The sequence below is a fragment of the Coenobita brevimanus genome, chromosome 55 (assembly GCF_032717465.1).
Source record: "Coenobita brevimanus isolate Jiangsu-jjx chromosome 55, ASM3271746v2, whole genome shotgun sequence".
In the NCBI taxonomy this organism is placed as follows: domain Eukaryota; kingdom Metazoa; phylum Arthropoda; class Malacostraca; order Decapoda; family Coenobitidae; genus Coenobita; species Coenobita brevimanus.
This window is the reverse complement of record NC_137008.1, coordinates 36,221,071-36,241,099: the sequence shown is the minus strand read 5'-3', so window position 1 is coordinate 36,241,099 and position 20,029 is coordinate 36,221,071. Positions and strand designations below refer to the sequence as shown.

The following is a 20,029-nucleotide window of genomic DNA, read 5'->3' as shown; positions in this document are numbered from 1 at the left end:
ACTGTTTTTTTTTTTAAATGTGAGGAAGAAGGAACCAAAGGCTAGGAGCCCGCAAAACAATTGCCTCCAAGAAAAACAAAAACAATACAAAAGAGAGCCAAATTCAAGATACATTCATTTCGAGATGCCTGGACACACTGAGAATGAAAGACTGGAGATCTTAGGAAGTAGGAAATACAGACAGAGGGAGACAGTTCCAGAGTTGACCCATTCTATAAATGAAGGACTGGGAGTAACGGTTAACGCTTGCATTAGAGAGTTGGACAGAAAAGGGATGAGAGTTTATTGCCGTAGAGGTGGAGGGATGCATGCAGACAGTTCAGAGGTGCAATGACCATGGAAGTAGCGATAGAAAGGAGATAGAGGCAACAGTGCGGTGATGAGACAGAGGTTGAAGGGAGCCAGTAAGAGGAGAGTTAATGAAACGAACTGCCTTTGACTCTATCCTATTAAGAAGAGCTGTATGTGGGGAGCCTCCCCACACGTGAGAGTTGTACTCCATACAGGGGCGAATAAATCCCGTGTATAAAGTCAACAAATGTGCAGGGGTAAAAAAGATACGGAGTCGGCTTAGCACACCTAATCTCTTGGAAGCAGTCTGTACCAGAGATGTAATATGATCTTTCCAGGATAAATCTCGTGCGAATGAAACCCCAAGCATGTTCAAGGATAATGCTGGATTGAGCTGGATATTATTAAACTTTAGTGAGTACTCCTGTGGAAGATATTGTCGGGTTGATAGGTGTAAAAACTGAGTCTTTGATGCATTAAAAACAAGATTATTTTGACTCCAGTCAGAGATATGAGCCAGGTCAGACATTAGGTGTGCCATAGCCTCATCCCTTGTTTGTTGAAGTAACTGCTGGGATGGACATTGCAGGAACCGAATGGAAAGGTGGAGGGTGGAATCATCAGCGTACGAGTGGATGGGGTTAGACGTACAGCTTAGAAGATCATTGATGAATAAAAGGAAGAGAGTTGGTGATAGGACAGAGCCCTGAGGAACACCACTGTTGATAGATCTAGGAGAAGAACAAAGGCCGCCTACAACAGCTGGTATAGAGTGACCAGAAAGGAAGCTGTAGATGAAGGCACAGATAGAAGGATAGAAACCGTAAGAGGGCAGTTTGGAAATTAAAGATTTGTGCCAGACTCGATCGAAAGCCTCTGAGATGTTAAGTGCTATGGCGAAGCTCCCGAAAGGAGGATGACCAGGAGTCTCAAAGGTAGGTGAGAAGATAGCAAGTGGAGCATCCCTGACGGAACCCATACTGACGATCAGAAAAAAGGTTGTGATAGGAAAGATGCCTTAAAATTTTTCTATTAAGAATAGACTCATAAACTATTGAGACACAGGATGTTAAAGCAACTGAACGATAGTTAGAGAGTTGGGAATGGTCACCCTTCTTTGGGACTGGCTGAATGAGAGCAAACTTCCAGCAAGAAGGAAAGTACAAGTTGAAAGACAAGGGCGAAAGAGTTTACCTAGGCAGGGTGTTAGCACAGAAGCACAGTTCTTGAGGACAACAGGAGGGATTCAATCAGGCCCATATGCCTTGCTAGTATTGAGGCCAGTGATGGCAGAAAACACATCAGCTGAAGCAATTTTAATGTCAGCCATGAGGAAGTCAGAGGGGGGAAGTGATAGAGGAACAGCAGCGGAATTGTTTAATGTGGAATTGGAGGAGAAAGTCTGAGTGAAGAGATCCGCTTTATCAGTAGAAGAAATAGCTAAAGAGCTATCAGAGTAGAAAACAGGAGGGAAGGATGATGAGGTAAAGTTGTTAGAAAGGTTTTTGGCAAGATGCCAGAAGCAGCAGATAGAATTCGAGTTGGAGAGCTGAGAGCATTTAGTACGGATGATATTATTTTTAGCAGAGCAAAGAACAGACTTAGCACGACTGCGGGCAGAAACATAAAAAAATGTGATTCAAGGGTGAGTTGGCTCCGGTGCCTTTTATCTCCTTGTTGCGGACAGCATTAGAACAAGTGCGATTAAACCAAGGCTTTCTTGCATTGGACAAAGGATATGAGAAAGGAATGTATGCTTCCATGCCCGAGAGAATAACCTCCGTAATGCACATAGCACATTCAGATGGCTCCCGACCATGGCAGCAATAATCTTTCCTGGGAAAATCAAAGAAGTATTGCCTGAGGGCCTCCCAATCTGCAGCTCCAAAGTGCCATAGTCGCCGTTTCTTTGGAGGGTCCACACGCCGTACCAGAGTGAAAGGACAGATTAAGGTAATAAGGTTGTGATCGGAGGAGCCCAATGGAGAGAAAAGATTAACAGTGTAAGCAGTTGAATTAGTTGTAAGGAAGATGTCAAGTATTTTGGGGCTCTCTCCAAGGCGGTCAGGGATACAGGTAGGGTGCTGTACAAGCTGCTCTAGGTCATTAAGGATAGAAAAGATGTAGGCTTGTTCACCAGGTGGATCAGTGAAAGGAGAGGAGAGCCAAAGGTGGTGGTGAACATTGAAATCTCCTAGAATGGAGTTTCTCTGAAAGGAGAAATGGATAGAATGTGTTCCATCATAAAAATAAGAGTGTTGAAGAATTCTTGATAGTAGAATTAAGGGATAAGTAAACAGCTCAGATATATTTAGTCAGAGAATGACAGGAAAGCTGAAGCCAGAGAGTATAGAACTCAGAAGAAAGAAAAGAGTTTGCTGTCAGTTGCCTCATAGAGCTGATTCTCAGTTAAAAAGAGAAGGTGAGGTTTAGAAGAGGAGAGGTGATGTTCGAAAGGGAGGAAGTTAGAGGAAAGGCCATGAAAGTTGCAAATATGAAGAAGTGAGTCAGACAGTTGTTGCAGGCAACTCATAGAGTCGGCACAGGGAGAGGGGCGGATGGTGGGGGCATTTGTGGTCCTCCCCCCGGGGATTCCGAGGCAAGGTCTAAGTTCGCCATTTTTCTTTTCTAATTTTGGAAAGGAAGTTAAGTGTGTACTGTGCATGTAGTTTGGTGCTGACAGAGAAACTTGTATTAAAGAGCATGCTGGCCTACTCTCTGTTACTGAAAGACTGAAAACGATCAGCAAAGGGGGATGGTAGGGAACTATAGTCGGCCTTGCGCCCGCAAGCGCCTGTGGTGTGGCTCGCACCTGTTTACAATGGTGCCACGTTTCCTCAACTTGCGATGTGAAACGGAAGCTATTTATGTACAAGGCATCACAAATTCGATAAATTCAGATGAATAAAACTTACACTTGTGTATTTTGATGGATGAATCAACAGTAATCTAATTATGCATAAAATATTTATACAGTAACACAGAAACATGGCATACATATTGTACAGTGTTGCTAAAAGAAATAGCAGTCACTTTTAATGTTTTTTAGCGTAGTTTTAGGGTGGTTAATAATATTACAGTTATGGATATAATAGAATGAGCCTGAAAAAAGAAGAAACATGCCAATATCCAAAGTAAAAGAAATAATTCATATAATTCTTGTGAGTGGCAGCACTGACAGATAGCTTCCCTACAGAGAGAGAGAGAGAGAGAGAGAGAGAGAGAGAGAGAGAGGCAGGAGAGGGGCATGCATTGAATGCATTGTCGGCATCACTAAATATAAGAAAACCAAATTAACAAATGAAAGCACAATTATAAATAACTTATAAAAGAATCAAAAGTACTCAGGGTGGCTCACATTTCCCGCCATGTGGTAGGTGAATCCAGCCCCCCCTTCCCCTTCCCTCCCTTCTTAATCCCTCCTGGGTGTCTCAGGTCAAATCCCCTTTCACACTTCCCCTCCCCCCTGGACCACCACCCCAACAAACCCACATCCACACTCCCACCCACACCTACACCCACACCCCACTACGTCGGGGTGTATGAATCAGTAACGTAACAAACCTCTCAGCAGACAGTAACTTTGACACTCCATCTACTACTAAATATAACAAAACCAAATTAACAAATGAAAGCACAATTATAAATAACTTATAAAAGAATCAAAAGTACTCAGGGTGGCTCACATTTCCCGCCAGGAGAGAGAGAGAGAGAGAGAGAGAGAGAGAGATAACGGTATAGAAAACGTGGCAACACTGTACACAGGTGCGGACCACACCACAGCCGCAAACGTGCGCGAGTCCTACTATAGTCCCGAGGGCTGATGAAACGGGAGCTCCAGCTCTCTCTGTCATCAGCTTTCCACCCACCTTGGGAGTACTGCCCTGCTCGACTGGTGCTAGTCTACTCACAGTTTATCACTGTCTGGTAACCTAAGGTGTGTCCACGCCGCTGACGGTGTGCGCGAGCTGGACACAAATTTGCGCTTGTATGACATAACCTGGTAGTTTTATTGGGCTTGCAATATACAATGGTACCACAATGGATATTATTAAATGCATGAATCCGTAATAACTATTAAACAGATAAACATTAACATCATAGTCAATGTACAGTTGAACACAGAAACTGGTACTACACTTCATATTGGGGCAACGCAGCCGGTCCGTCCTTACTGCTCGGCGAGTACATGTGTTTAGCTTCGCCCACTAGTTCACACAGTCGAGACTTTACGGGACAGTGTGAACCGAATCAAGACGTCTGTTGAATATGTTCATATGAAGGGTGACAATCTGTACCTCATAATACGGGTGAAACATTTTTAAGTTCGTGAAAAGGATTACTTAACTTCTATACAGACAGTAAGAGTTATTTAATTCCCGAGGAAATCCTATGTAACTACAGCGGTTAAGTAAAACAAAATGCAACCTTTACTTGTAATACTAATATTTCGTCCATCCACCTCCTTTCTCAATAACATCCCTCAGTCTGTCAGGCATGGAATATACAAGACTGCAGATCTGTTCAGGCCTATTTCTGCAAATATCCCACTGGACGTTGACGTGATCCATGAGTTGTTGGGGTGTTCGCTCGTGCATATTGTCTAGATATTTACCATGTGAGCCCATAAATGTTCAGTAACATTCGTATCAGCTCCTTTGCTTGGTCAGTCAAGAAGTTGAATGTTATCTTGTTCCTGAAACCACTGTTGAACAAGATGAGCGGTGTGAATGGGGCACCTGTCGTTCATGAATAAAATGAGTCCCTCGGGGAAAGGGTAATCTTTCTCCCTAAGAGAAGGCAAGAAGAAGGTTTGTAACAACACCACATATTTTGCTGCTGTAAATCGTCCCTCAGTGCGGAAGACGTCCCCCATACAATGTAGCGACATCCAACCCCATACATTGCGGGTGGTGTGACCGGAACGGACTACCTGAACGATGTTTGCGGGGTCGTATCTGAGTAAGAAACCGATGTGTAATTATAAAATAATAGGGAAACAGCAAAGATTATACACACACACACACACACACACACACACACACACACATATTATATATATATGTATATATATATATATATATATATATATATATATATATATATATATATATATATATATATATATATATGTACATATAGATAGATAGATAGATAGATCATCATCATCATCATCAGCCATTACTAGTCCACTGCTGAACAAAGGCCTCCCCCAACGTTTTCCACGAATTCCTTGACTGAGCCAATCTTTGCCACGTTTTCCTTGCAAATTTCTCTATCTCATCTCTCCATCTCCTGTCTGGCCTTTTTCTGTTACGCTTACATTCTCTTGCTGTCCAGTCCGTCAGCCTCTTACTCCATCGGTTATCCCTCATTCTTGCTATATGGCCTGCCCTCCTCCATTTCTGTTCTTTTATAACTTCTATAATATCTTTGACTTTAGTCTGCTCTCTCACCCAAGTTGATCTTTTCCCGTCTCTTAAAGATATTCCCAACATTGACCTTTCCATTGCTCTCTGAGAAAGGATTAGTTTATTTTCCATTAATTTTGTCAGTTTCCAGGTCTCACAACCATACGTCATAGCAGGAATTATACATTCCTTATATACTTTTCGTTTCATACAAACTGGCAAGCTACTTTTCATAATGTCTCTATGTTTACCGAAAGCTTTCCATCCAATTGTAATGCGTCTTTTTATTTCGCTATCATGATCTTTCGTTAATTTTAGTATTTGTCCCAAGTAGTTGTACTCCTCAACTTCTTCAAGATTTTCATCGCTTATTCTGATGACTCTCTTTGGTGTTTGTGGATTAAACATTACTTTAGTTTTACTCCGGTTCATCTTCAGCCCTACTTTCAGACTTTCTCTGTTCAGGTCATTTAACATTTCTTGCAATGCCTCCGCTGTTTCTGAGATTAGGACAATGTCATCTGCAAATCTTAAAAGGTTTAGCTTTTCTCCATCTATGTTCACTCCTTTGTTTTCCCAGTCTAGCTTTCTGAAAATACTTTCTAGGCATGCTGTAAATAATTTTGGTGACATTGCATCTCCCTGACGCACGCCCTTCTCAATTTTTTCTGAGTCCTTATGTAATTTAACTGTAGCAGTTCCCTCTTTATATATGTTTTCGAGCAGGTTTACAATGTTCTCATTCACTCCTTGTTCTCGCAATGAATTTATAATTGCTATGTGCTCCACTGAATCAAAAGCCTTTTCGTAATCTATATAGTTTTCTCAATTAGCTGATCAATGAGATGATCAATGGTCGAACCCGCTTCGGAATCCTGCCTGTTCGAGATTGGTTTTCCTCCAAAATCGTTACTCTGTTCGTAAGGACTTTGGTGAAGAGTTTGTAAATGACTGATAATAAGCTAATGGGTCGATAGTTACTAAGATCTTTTAAGTCACCTTTTTTGTAGAGTAAAATAACTTTTGCATTACACCATGTTTTGAGAATTTTCTTCTGTTTTATACATTGGGTAAATAAGTGAGCAAGCCTATCTTGTACCTCTACTCCTGCATCCAACAGTAAATCTGTTACTATTCCATCTTTTCCTGGAGTCTTCCCTCTTTTCATATTTTTAAGACAAATATTTACTTCGTCTGGTTTTACCTCAGGTATTTCACTTGTGTCAACTGAAAAGTTAGCTATTGGTACTACTGTGTTTGATGCATACAGTTCTTTGTAAAATTCTTCAACTCTCTTCACCATCTTATCTCTAAATTTAATGATTTCACCGTTTTATTATTTTTTTCTTTCAGTGATGTCATTTGTTGCTTTCCTAGTGCCATTTTACTTCGGACCTGTTTCAGACTTTTTTCATTTTTGATGGTTTCTTTGATCTGATCCATGTTTCTCTTTCTTTTTTCTTCTCTTTGTCTTTTTTTTGATAAGGTTATTTAATTATGCTTGTTCTATTTCGTTTTTTTGTCTCTACTTTCATTTCCTTTCGTTTTTTCATAAGCTCGAGTGTCTTTTCTGAATATTTCTTGGCTTTGGTTGTATTAGGTTTTCCTACTACCTCTGCTGATTCTTTAGCACTTTTGTTAGTCTGTCACTCGGCTCATCAATGTCACATTCAGCATTACTTAGAGCCTGAAATCTGTTCCTCATTTCCAACTGAAAGGCTGCTTTGTTTTCAGTTACTATTATTGGGCATATCTTTTTATCTTTAATCATCTTCTTTCTTTCGTTTCTGAAATCGAATCTGGCTGTGCTACCCACCATTCTGTGATCACTTCCTATATTTGCTTTGTTGATAACTGTGACATTTATGATCGTGTTATTTTTATCTGCTACTAATGAAGTCGATTTCATTCTTTGTTTCTCCATTTGGGCTTCTTCAGGTCCACTTTCTCCCTGTTCTTTTGAGAAAGAATGTGTTCATTATTCTCATGTTAAACATTTCAGTAAAATTTACCAGCATTTCTCCTCTTTCATTCCTTTCTCCCACTCCAAATTTTCCTATATATGCTTCTCCATTTTTCGACTTCCCAACTTTTGCATTGAAGTCTCCCATGAGTATAGTATGTATAGTATGTGTTGTCTTTTCTTCTTCCATAATCTGGGAGATGTCTTCATAGAATGTTTTTGTTTCTTCATCTGAGCTTTGAGAAGGTTGTGCATACTGTATACTTGTATTACTTTCAGGGTATATTTTTTGCCTAGTCTAATGACAACAAATGCTGCTCTGTCAGATACTTCTGAATTTAACAATGTTGTCTGCAAGATTTCTGTTAATTACAAATCCTAAACCACTAATTCTTTCATTTTACCTTACTCTGTAGTAACATAGGTGTTTGCTGTCTTCGAGCTAAATTACTTTTTCTTCTTTTCTGTGGGTCTCGCTCAGGCCTACAATATCCCAACTAATGTTTTCTAGTTCAGTCATCAGGTTATCATGTTTGTAATCTTCTGCGAGGCTTCTTACATTGTATGCATAGATCTTCATCGATTTCAGTTTCTTTAACATCCAAGAGTCTAATTTTCCAACACAGTGCCTACTCACTTTCGGTGGCACACTGCCTGTAAGCACAGGAGGCATATATATATATATATATATATATATATATATATATATATATATATATATATATATATATATATATATATACACACACACACACACACACACACAGTAAGGTAATACGTGTGCAATGGGGTTTTGAATAGAAGACACCCTCCACAGTATTATGAAACAAATGTATAGGGAAGCTAGCATATCCAATTACATATGTCGAAAGAAACAGGACATGATGCAACAGTGAGGACCAAATATAAAGAGACTTTAGTTCGCCGCCAACAGTGAAGCTTGCCATGCGTGGTGGACGAAAACCATTTCTCGTCCGTGAACACAACCCGGCCCCAGAACTCCATGCCATGCTCAGCATGACGTTGAGCAAACTCTAGCCTTCCTGCCTTGTGTCGCTCCGTCAAGATCTCCGTCGCAGGAGTTCTGTGATGTATACCTGCATTATGAAGTCTGCATCTGACGGTCATTGCTGAGACCTCCAGGTGTTGGTTATCACGAATGGCCACTGCTTGGTTGTCTTCTACAGCCGCAGCGACAATAGCATTGTCCTCCTCTGCAGAAGTTGCCCGAGGGGCACCCGACCTCGCTGTGATGAAAATATAGAGTATACTGTATCCTTGATTGTGCAGTTTGAACTTACTCCTGGAGTGATAACATATCGGTTAATCAAATTACGTACAGTAAGGCCAAAGTCGTTTGGAATATTTACAGCATGAACGGCCATACCACGTTGAGTACATCGCTTTCCGTCCGATCAGCGAAGTTAAGCAACGTTGGGTCTGGTTGGTACTTGGATGGGTGACCGCCTGGGAACACCAGATGCTGTTGGCATAACGTTCTCCCTACGTGTCAGGTGGGGTTGGTGGAGGATTAGTGCCCCTCCCTGTAAAACAATTAACTCTAAGCCCTTGGCCACCCCGTTTGGGATACATGGCGTCTGGCAATGAATGAATGATGAATGTTTTAATAACTTTGTATCCCTTTTGCAAGAAGCATACTAAAGCCCAGTGATGCTACAATAATTATTGCGACTTCCAGTTAGGTTTTTAACATTCTTAAGCCAATATTCATAACATATTTACAGTGGCTTTAACGTGCTATCAGTTAAATTAGTTTCGTATTTTTCTTATCAATTATCATGTATGGTATGGTCTGTATCTGTAGAAATTGCAGGTATTGCCACATTAAAATATAAACATATTGGAGGAGAATACCTCGTTATCTCTGCACCACGAACAGCTTAAAAGTCACTTTACACCGCACTTAAGCAACTGCTCATCGTACGAGATGTTGACAGAATTGCTTGTCCCAGTGACGCTTTACCTGCTGTAAATGTCATATTCATTATATGCATGCCATTATATGTTACTCAGTATACTGTTGAGAACTGTATCTTCATTTGTAGTTTAGTAACCCCGAGCTAAAGGCGTCACTTCTTCAATCGTTTGCAACTTGTAAACAACCACGGACTCAGAGGACAGGATGAAAGGTGATTGAGGTACAGTATTATATTTCAATATCTCTATAGTATTCTGTTATATATGCTTGTAGTACAGTATGTGAAAGATGTATCATGACGTTAAGACATAGTTGAAGAAGATCTAGCCTGTTTGATTACTGATTTATGCAAATATAAGAAGTTAAGGTAAATTTTCGGAAAACTACATTTCTCCCTATCGAAACTAAAAATATTTTCTCTGGTCAATTTTAGTGTGATTGAATGAATTTGACCTTCTTTTTTGTCGGTTATCGCTCGTTTTGGCGATAGGCCTACCCAAGCCTATCTCCAAAACGAGTGATTTCCGACAAAAATGGAGGTAAAATTCACTCAAATCACTCTAAAATTGACCAGAAAAAATATTTTTTGTTTCGAAATCGAGGACATGGTTTGACCCGTATACCCTAACTGGGGGGGGGGCTTTGCCCCCTCTGACCTCCCATATTATTAACTAACCTAACCTAACCTAACCAAACCCAACCTAACTTAATCTTACCTTAAATATCGGAGGAGGAGAATGAGGTGGAATGTGCCTCAGTCCTCTAAACCCACATGCCTTCTGTTTCTTTGAATTTGCGTAACTTAAAATTCTACAGTACCACCGATGAAGGTCCTTTCTATACTGTAGGTCACTTTCACACTTCTTACACTTCGGGGAGGAAGGCAGAACATCTTGACTGCAAAGGAAATTCACACTTTCCTGATTATTCTTAAATAAACAAGCAATGGCCTCGTATTCAGTCACAGTACACCCGCTACAAAGTGGAAGCCATCGTCGAACTGGCTGAAGTAAGGGATTATGAAATTTGAAAATCTCCAAATGCTATCAATGACTTGATTGGTCCGCCATTTTGCTTATTTTAATTTCATTGGCCGTGACATCCAAGCATGCGCTGTATTAGCATGACGTCACGCCCGGGAGCTTCCCTGACAAGAAGGAAGACCGACGCGAAAGTTTGAATCTAAGGGGAGATCCAAGGTAATATTGCGTAGGATTTTTACTTTAAATATACATTTCCGAAAACAAAAGTGTACTGGAAGATATTCATAATAACATGGTCTACAACGTGACTGTGTCAGATTTCCTGGATCGAGAAATGTAGTTTTCCGAAAATTAACCGAAGTTAAATGTTTGAGCTTATGTCTTAGACAGAGAAATTATCACTTTCAGTTTTACGGGAATGACTGGGATTGAACAGAATATCAAGATGTAATAGAAGAAATAAAATGTCAAGAAAGAATCCTGGTAATTTCCCTGTAAAGCCCACATTCTTCCTTGGCCCTCTGAGACACCTGCTGTCAATCGGGCACACATTAGCATGAATTCGTAGATATTCTCAGCACCTTACCAGCAGCGGCGCTGGGATACACGCAGAAATAAAAGGAATTGACACCCGTGTCCTGCAATATAAGCTCACTCAAGTCATTTAAGTTGCCACTATCCTCCCACCTCGTATCCATTTCTGCACAGTCCTGGTAGATACACCAACTTCATGAGCGATAGCCCGTAGCGACAGACCATTATCACGTAGGATGATAATACGACTTCGCTCCAATAGATTAGTCTGTCCGATTCATTGCGTGACCAACTAAACTCTGACCCTTTCTAGATGTAATGGTGACGACAACACCTCTGTTAAGCATCAGTGTTTCGCACAATACCCCGGTGTGTGTGTGTGTGTGTGTGTGTGTTCTTACCTATCTTTACAGGAATGAGTCAAGCTCGTACTGTCCCGTGTTTTAAACCATATTTATCGTACATATCCATAAATTTGTGAATTGTTTTGGCACACACTATTTCATTCGGTAGTGCATTCCACTGATCAATTGCTTTATTTGGAAAAGTAAATTTCCTTACGTCTTTGTCACCTCTCTTTTTATGCAGTTTTTTGCAGTGTCCTCTTGCTGATGCTTCCCCATAGGTTAAGTAATCATTTATGTCTATTTTCTCCTTCTCTGATATGCATTTATATAGCATAATCATGTCACCTCTTTTCCTTCTGTCCTGTAGTGTTGGTATATTCAATTTTTTTAGTCTTTCTTGGTAGCTTAGATCCCTTAAGCTTGGTACCCATCTTGTAGCGGCCCTTTGAACTTTTTCAATCTTGTCTATGTGTTTTTTGAGATGACTACTGATGCATACTCCAGGGTTGGTCTGATGAATGATGTTATTATCTTTCTTAGCATGTCTTCATTTATGTGTGTGTGTGTGTGTGTGTGTGTGTGTGTGTAGCTACAAAACTAGAGCGACATATACAGTTTTGCTTACCTAACAGACGCAACTGTGTAAAGGAAATAATGTGTAAACAGTTTATTTCAACAAAGATACAGCTGACATATTTGAAATTGCTTTGGCAATTAAGTAACTCGCTTCTTGTTTCTGTGTGAAGCCTTCATCGAAACACAATCCCATGAGTCTGGACTGTGAATTGGTGGGCGGAGTTAAATACACGTACTCGCTGCACAGTGAAGATGGACCGGCTGTGTTGCCCCGATGTGAAGTGTGGTACCAGTTTCTGTGTTCAGCTGTACGATGATACTACACAGGAATGAAACTGTGGTTACTGTATGAAGAAAACAAACATTAGCATTAATTCAGCGTAGTATGGTACTCTGCCGGCTATTGTAAGACTAACGAAATCATGATCAGTTCATTTGGCAAGTAAGCAATAACATCATGTTTCAGTTGTAACAACCAGTATTACTCTTCGGTGTGAAGGCTGTTCCTGTTTTGTTCCTCAGTTCGAGGAACAGTGTTAGACAGGCATACTCGGTTATGCTCCATATCAAGTCGTGCTCGGTGTTTGGTTTTCATGTTCAACACCGCTGAAAAATTTTGCTTACACAGGTAAGTACTGTGGAACATCAGCAAAGACTTCACAGCAACATCAGCTACAGCATCTCAACCGTTTTGGACCAGAAGTTGGTCAGTGCAAGTGTTCACCAACTCTAAGAATTCCTCTTGCACTTTATCTTGGAGCAAGTGCACTTTAAGAAGAGACTATCTTTACAGACCTGCAGCGGAACCATTGCTGCCACTTTTTGTTTCTTTGAAACTCATGTTACATTGACATTGTTTTATTAATATCCCTGCTTATAGCCAAAATTTAAAATTGCCAAATAATCAGCTGATGCAAAAGCTGACGTCATATCAACACAAATTTCAAGCTGAGCAACTTCGTATATCATATGAAAGTCGGTAAAATGCCTCTTTATAGCCGAATTTGAAAATCACGTACTAGTCAGCTGATAAGTAAGCCGACGCAACAGTTGATATATCAACTCGAAACTTGAAGCTGAGCATCTTTGTGTTTCATAAGGAAATTGCTCAGAGCTCTCCAAGAGCAGATATTCAAACTTTCCTTGAAGGAGAAAAAAAATAATTCCCAAGTGTACCACTTACAGATCTGTTGGCTTCGCCGCAGGTAAAAAAGATCTCCCAGGAGTACCACTTATAAATCTGTCGGCTTCACCGCAGGCCACAGTGAGTGGGCTTCTAATCAATTTTGGCTCGAAATGCTAATGCAACTCCATCCGCAGAGAAGAGTGATGTGTTTACACAAGGTGCAGCAATTCTAGTTTTCCAGTACCTTTGTGCCTTACTAAGGTGTTCAAACATGTTAAAATTTTCGTCTTTGACCATCCCTTCCCACAGCTCCAGCTTCATGTTGAATGATCCTATCAGTTTGTCCATGAAATCAATTACTGTGGTAAAACGGCTTTAGCCAGATAAGTTTAACCAGTGAAATCAATCACTGTGGTAAAAGGGCCTTGGAGAGATGAGTTTAACGAGTGAAATCAATCATTGTGATAAAACTGCCTTGGACAGATAAGTTTAACGAGTGAAATCAATCACTGAGGTAAATTGGCTGTGGGCAGGAAAGTTTAGTGTGCTTAGACGTAACAATATGTCCACGAAGTAGGCCAGCATTTGGAGTCACTGGTTGTTTGATAAATTCTTGATGAACTCAAGTGACTTGGTCCTGTCACGTTTGAAGAATTAGGAAAACTCGTTCTTCAGTAACTCTGCTTTTGCTGGCACATTTCCCCGTGACAAGCGAACCTCGGTGTGAGAGAACAACACTTCTTCATCTGCTCCAAATTCTTGGGCCAGTAGGTGGAAGAGGCATGTATGCAAGGCACGTGACTTGATGGTATTTACCAAGCGCACACCATCATCAAGTACTTATCTTAACTCTGGTGGGAGAGTTTTAGATGCCACAGCATATCTTTGAAGCATACAGTGAAGATACCTTGTTTCAGAATTTACCTCTTTCACTCGTCCTCAAAACCTTGATTGACTGCCAAGCATTGCTTGTGCTCCTTCAGTTGAGCATAATATTCTCTAAAAAAATTGACACTTCATGGAATATGTTATCATCTCTTGTAGATGACTCCAAAGCATGACAGAACTATATATCCTAGAAATCTCCACCATAGATGTATTGTACACCAGTGCCAGGAGTTGGGCACAAGTAGCTACGTCAGTCAACTCATCAAGTTGGATTGCAGATTTGCCTTAACCCATATGCGTCCAGTGTCCTCAGTACTGGACGGAACTGGCCATTTTCAAATGTTAATAAAGAAGCGAACCCCGGGGTAGAAAACTATGAGCATTGCGACTGTGACCCGAAAGGCGGAGGGCAGTACACTCAGTACCCTTGCAGGACAATCCCTCACGCAGGAACCCTGGGAGCTAATGGGTTAAGATGCCCCTTTTATTTCAGCATTCACTTTTTTGGTAGCTTCAGACATATCTAATATTCGTCAATGAACTGTGTGATTTGAGGGGGGTACTGATGTGACCTGTTCAGCATCACATCCAGCAACACAGTGCACTATATCCTCACAGCAAAGGATGGTTAATTTCTCTGCAATGTTGTGATTTTTTTCTTGTGCAGTTTTCAGTGATACCATGTGCGATGCACGTAACCCAGATTCATTTTGTTGACTGAACTGTCCAGAATGATCAAAGCGTGTTCGCTTCAGTCGCTCTTCCTTTTGTTTGAAGAAGACAGGATACTTATTTTTTAGGTTCGTATGACAACAATTCCAATGTCCCTTGAGAAAGCTTGGTTTCATGCACTCGTGATAAAACTTTGTGGCACATAGCCCACTAGAAAATCACATACATTTCTGGCGATGATAGTGAATCTATACTGAATGTAGCCTTCATCATACTGACGTTTCTTCCCTGATGAGGCCATAATGGTATCTGGAAATGTAATAAAATATTTAAATAACCAAAACCATATATAGTCACTACCATTGACAAGCAGTTATAATATCGCCACCGTCATAAGATTACCCAATGAAAATACCATCAGGCACTTATATGATCATTAGCATCGTCCTGTCACACAGTGGAAACATCTACAGGTAGTCATAATGTCAAAATATCAAAGTCAAAACATTATCATGAAGTCATATTACAACAGCGTCATAAGATCAAACAGTACAAACTACTACAGGCATTCATCACACAGTAGGAACAGTTTCAGACAGTCATACTACAGTAGTTACTAACATAAGGTTTAACAATAAAAACACCGTCAGGCAGTCAAATTATCATCACCGTCGTAGGATTACACATTACAAACAACTTCAGGCAATGAAATTATCACCAATGTTCAAAAGAACAAACTGTAACTAAAATCACTCTGAGAATGCATGCCTCCAGCACCAATAAAATCTAAGATTTGCTGCTGAGCAGCCGCACATACGACCACGGTTGTAAAGACGGGTTTCGGAAATACTACAAGTATAACATGACTAAAGTAAAAAAAAAAAAAAAAAAAAATCACGCATAGAATCGCAGGCCCGTAGCCCTGGGGGAGGGGGGTTGAGATCAGACGACCCCCCCGCCCACCTACCCAATGGTTCACTTTCTCACGGTCTGAATTTTAATACCAGTGAAAAAAGAGTCACTCTCCGTTGTTCAAAAGTTTTGTGCTGCTTCTCAACGTCGCTTATGCATACACCCAAACCCCCATGGCAAGCATGCAGCAGACCTTTGACCAGCCGGCTGCTATGCAAGTCCAGATTCAGCAGAGAAGACCCTCCCCCCCCCCTTCCGTCGAAAAGTCTGGTTACAGTCCTGAATTGTATTGTCAAAAACACCTTCACACGATCAGAAATACTGTGAACATACCTAGCTTCGGTAAACCAAAATACCTGAAGACAGTGGGGCAACAACTACCTGCAGCAACATATGCTGAAAGCTGACTGTAGTGAGATAGTACCCTCGGTCCTCACTCAGGGCTGCTGTTTGAACGTTAACCAACCTGATAGTGCATCTATAACCATTGCAGTCTCTCTCTCTCTCTCTCTCTCTTAGTTATTTTCATATGCTTTCGTCAGCCATCAAAGTACCGTCTGGAAGTTTTCCTGCAAACCCCACCACATTCAAATCCTAGTTAGTCTAAATACGCGTGTTGATTGGCTGTGATAATCGTGTCCGAATGTGTGCTTCAGTCCGAGGTTTAAGTCGCAGATTATTCAGTCTCGGAATTATCTGTGATATAATCCTGCGACGTGAATATGATTAAACCCTAAACTATGATCAGGGGTCGATTAAACCCCAGTCCGTGGTCTGAGCCTGCATCATCGTCGTCCCGACTTTGGCCCATAGTGGTTGGTAGAGAATAATACCCAACCCTTTCCTGTCATATTCATATCTTATTCTTGAAACTCGTTACCGAATTAGCACCAGCTACTTCGTTCGGGAACTTGTTCCACTCATTCAGTACTTTATTTCCAAACCAGTTTGTTCATATCTTGCTACTGAAACGGAATTTTTCATACAGTTATGCGCATTTTCTCGGGCCTAGTCACTCTGACAACGTTCTTTGTCTCCTGTATTAGTCTTATGAATTACCCACTTAATTCAGTATAATTTCTGATTATCTTGCTGATGAGTGTAAATTTAAAACTTATTGTCCTCATAAGGAAAGTCTGTAATGTTGTGAATTGTTTGTCTGTTCTCAGAATACTGTCTAATGAAATTATATTTGTTCCATTGTGCCGACATCAAAACTGCGCTGCTTAGCCCAAATGTGGCAATGCTAAAGGAAGAAAAGTTAACTACCGTACTTCGTAAAATCAGTTACTCATATTTCTTGATATAAGGCCAAGGCCTAAGACCTTATTTTGCGTGTTATCGTAGTTTATCGATCTTTTTCTTTATAACCCTGTTTCGATATGAAACTTATCAACTCAGTGGATAATGCTGGAGTAATATTAACAAAGTCGGCAAAACATGACGAGACCACGAGGTGTGTGACGACCGAGGGTGTTGTGGTGTACCAACACAAAAACTGCCCTCCCAGTGAAGGCGACGCTCCCCTTTTCACGGTTTAATGTAGCGGAAAATGTGGCTTTCTTGACGCTTGTTTTGTGCTGGTAGCGAACTCTGGCAACTTAAGGAACACGGCCATCGTAATTCATATTCCTTTAAAAAGACAGATAAACAACTTCTTTGTTAAGAAATATTTTAAATAACAGATCACACAACTTACCATAATACACTTTATTCCCTTATAATGATCATGTCGCAGTAATGATATACACTCACTAAATCAACATTAATGTAAGTTGATGTCCGTGACAAACCTGGTAGCCGCTAACTTGTGAGTGAGCGATGACGCTCAATGAATATGGAATCGTCCGATAACGGATAAAGTGATTACGTATCGACTTGGGGTATTTTGGAGCCGTTAATAGCCTTTTTTGTGGCGGCGTGACGCGGGCGTGACGTGACGGGGGTTGGGTGCCGGAGGGCGTGAGAAGGAGAGAGAGGGAGGCGAGAGGTGCTGAGGGAGGGAGAAAGGAAGGCAGGCGGACAGGCAGGCAGACAGACAGGAAGTGCTGATGGAGGGAGGCACAACACAGGCGATGATGAAGACAAGAGATTTAAGAATACAGTATAGTAACTGGAGGGAGGGACGCAGGCAGACGTTGAGGGAGGGAAGGAGGCAGGAGAGAGGTGCTGAGGATGGGAAGGAGAGGGGCTGGGGGTGCTGAGGGAGGTAGGAAAGAGGTGGGAGCTATATCAGACACCTTCTCCAAGTCAAAAAACACCTTTATATGGCGATGCCTGGAAGCATACGTGGTGGTGATGGACGACTTAAGACGAAAAAGATTATCCATAGCGGATATCATCTGCCTAAACCCACACTGGGATTTAGATAAAACCCACCATTTTGTAAAAACCAGACAAGACGAACATTCATTGTCTTCTCAGAGTTTACAAATGCATAATGTCAAAGAGACTGGGCGATAACTGGACACAATGAACTGGTCCTTGCTGGCTTAGGAATCGGTAATATTATGGCCAGTCGCCTGCTGGCTGGCATCACCCCCTCCCACACCCTGTTGAACAAGACCATTAGCAAGTCCTGGGATTCCTTCCCTAGATGACGAATCATGGCGTATGGAATACCATCGCGTCTTGGGGTCGTGTTCTTGCAGGAAGCATCGCAGCTCTCATTTCCCCCATAATAAATAGGGTGTTGTAAGCCTCGAGACTGATTATTTAGTCACACTCTTCCCTGATGCAAACGATTGGCAAAATAAAGAGCTGAAGATTCCCTCATGGAAACAGTATAAAACTGTTCAGCAAAAGCAGGAGAAACTTAAGAGATTCTGATACGCTATCCCCAATGATTCTCAGCATTTGTGGGTTCGATGAATATTTCTCTTGTATCTTCCACACCTGCTTCCAAATCTGGGATACTGTAGTGGAGGAGTTAATGGAAGAAGCGTAAGTTAATCAAGAGCTATGTCGTGCATTCTTCATGACCCACCTGTATTTTGCACGGACATAGCGGAACTGCATCTTTAAAAATTCGTTTTGTCTGTGTGCACAGAAATGAAAGAATGCAGCTCTGTAGGCTTTGCGAGCAGCTGCACGTCCACCGTTCCACCACAGCACAGGGCTATGAAGAGGGTAGCCAGCTGTTCTGGGAATTGCCCTCACACTTACCTGGTAAAGAACAAAAATGAAACACAGTAAAGCTTCATCAACACTGTGAAACTCCTCTACCTGTGACTGAAGAACACTTAGGTCTCGAAAAAGGTCCCAGTCAGCCCGGTTTAGACACTAACGAGAAACCCATGGTGTGGGTGGGCTGCCAGCTGTATGAAGTAAAGCTGGGTAGTGGTCACTGCCATGGATATCATCCTCCTCCATAAAATTTAATGCACGGTCAGGTGAAGGCAGGGTGATAGCTGAGGCCCCAGTCCTCCACCACTGACACCAGCAATGCCCCTCATGGATTGAATCTCACATCCCCCACAAAGGATGCCGTCCATTCACATCACCAAGGAGAATGAACAACTAGAGCAACTGGAGAACCAAGCCATCAAGGTCCTTTGAAAGGGCAACGGTATTTGACAACAGGTAGACGGTACACACTGTGTGTCTCTTCCCCAGATGCTGTAGAACTGTTGGGAGATTGATGTGAAAGACACACCTGAATGGCAGAGGCTGGCACAGCCACCCTAGTGACCATCTTCAGGGTGTGATGGTGAGAATATACCAGCGTCTGTCCTCGGTGGGGAAAATATCTGGTTTGCCAACAAAGCCTCCTGCAGGCAAACACAGACTGGATGAGTCTTAGGCAAGAGCAGATGAAGCTCTCCCCAGTTACCACTTAGGTCTCTACAGTTCCACTGTAGGATAAGGAACGTTTTTTGTTAGGTTTTGGGCCAGCTTCTGGGCCAGGTCCATTCTTCACTGGATGGAGGAGCCTCTGTTTGGAGACACTATTGGTGGGTACTGATGGCCACCCAGAGGGCCCAAGAGCTGGTTTCTTTTTAGAACATGAGGTTTGTGAAGCAGCTGCTGCTTCCTCCTCCTTTCACCAACCAGACACCACCTCCCACCAGTTGACGAAGCAGGGGTGACTGGTGGTGGTGAAGCCAATCTAGGCTTGGTAGCCTGCACAATGGTAGTCCTGACAGAGGCAACCACATTACTTAGGTGAGCCACAGCCCTGTCACGAGGGACAGCAGCAGCCCTTTCACTTCAAAGGACAGGCCCACAGGACACATGAGGTGGCAGTTTGCATCTAGCTATTGACGTCCCTGCCCGGGGCTATGAATGCAGCTTTCAGGCTATGTGCAGGGATGCATAGACTTGGGGAAGTAGCCCCACTCTCTGGTGATTGCCCCATGAGGTAGGCACTGTCTCTCCCAGTTATTGC

The 20,029-nt window shown here is 41.8% G+C and overlaps 1 non-coding gene across 1 annotated transcript; it reads left to right on the top strand.

Moving 5' to 3' along the window:
* Window positions 1–9,038: 9,038 nt before the first annotated feature.
* LOC145401454 (5S ribosomal RNA) lies at window positions 9,039–9,157 on the top strand. The gene has a single exon (XR_013897604.1). It is a non-coding gene; the product is annotated as a 5S ribosomal RNA (ribosomal RNA).
* Window positions 9,158–20,029: the final 10,872 nt, after the last annotated feature.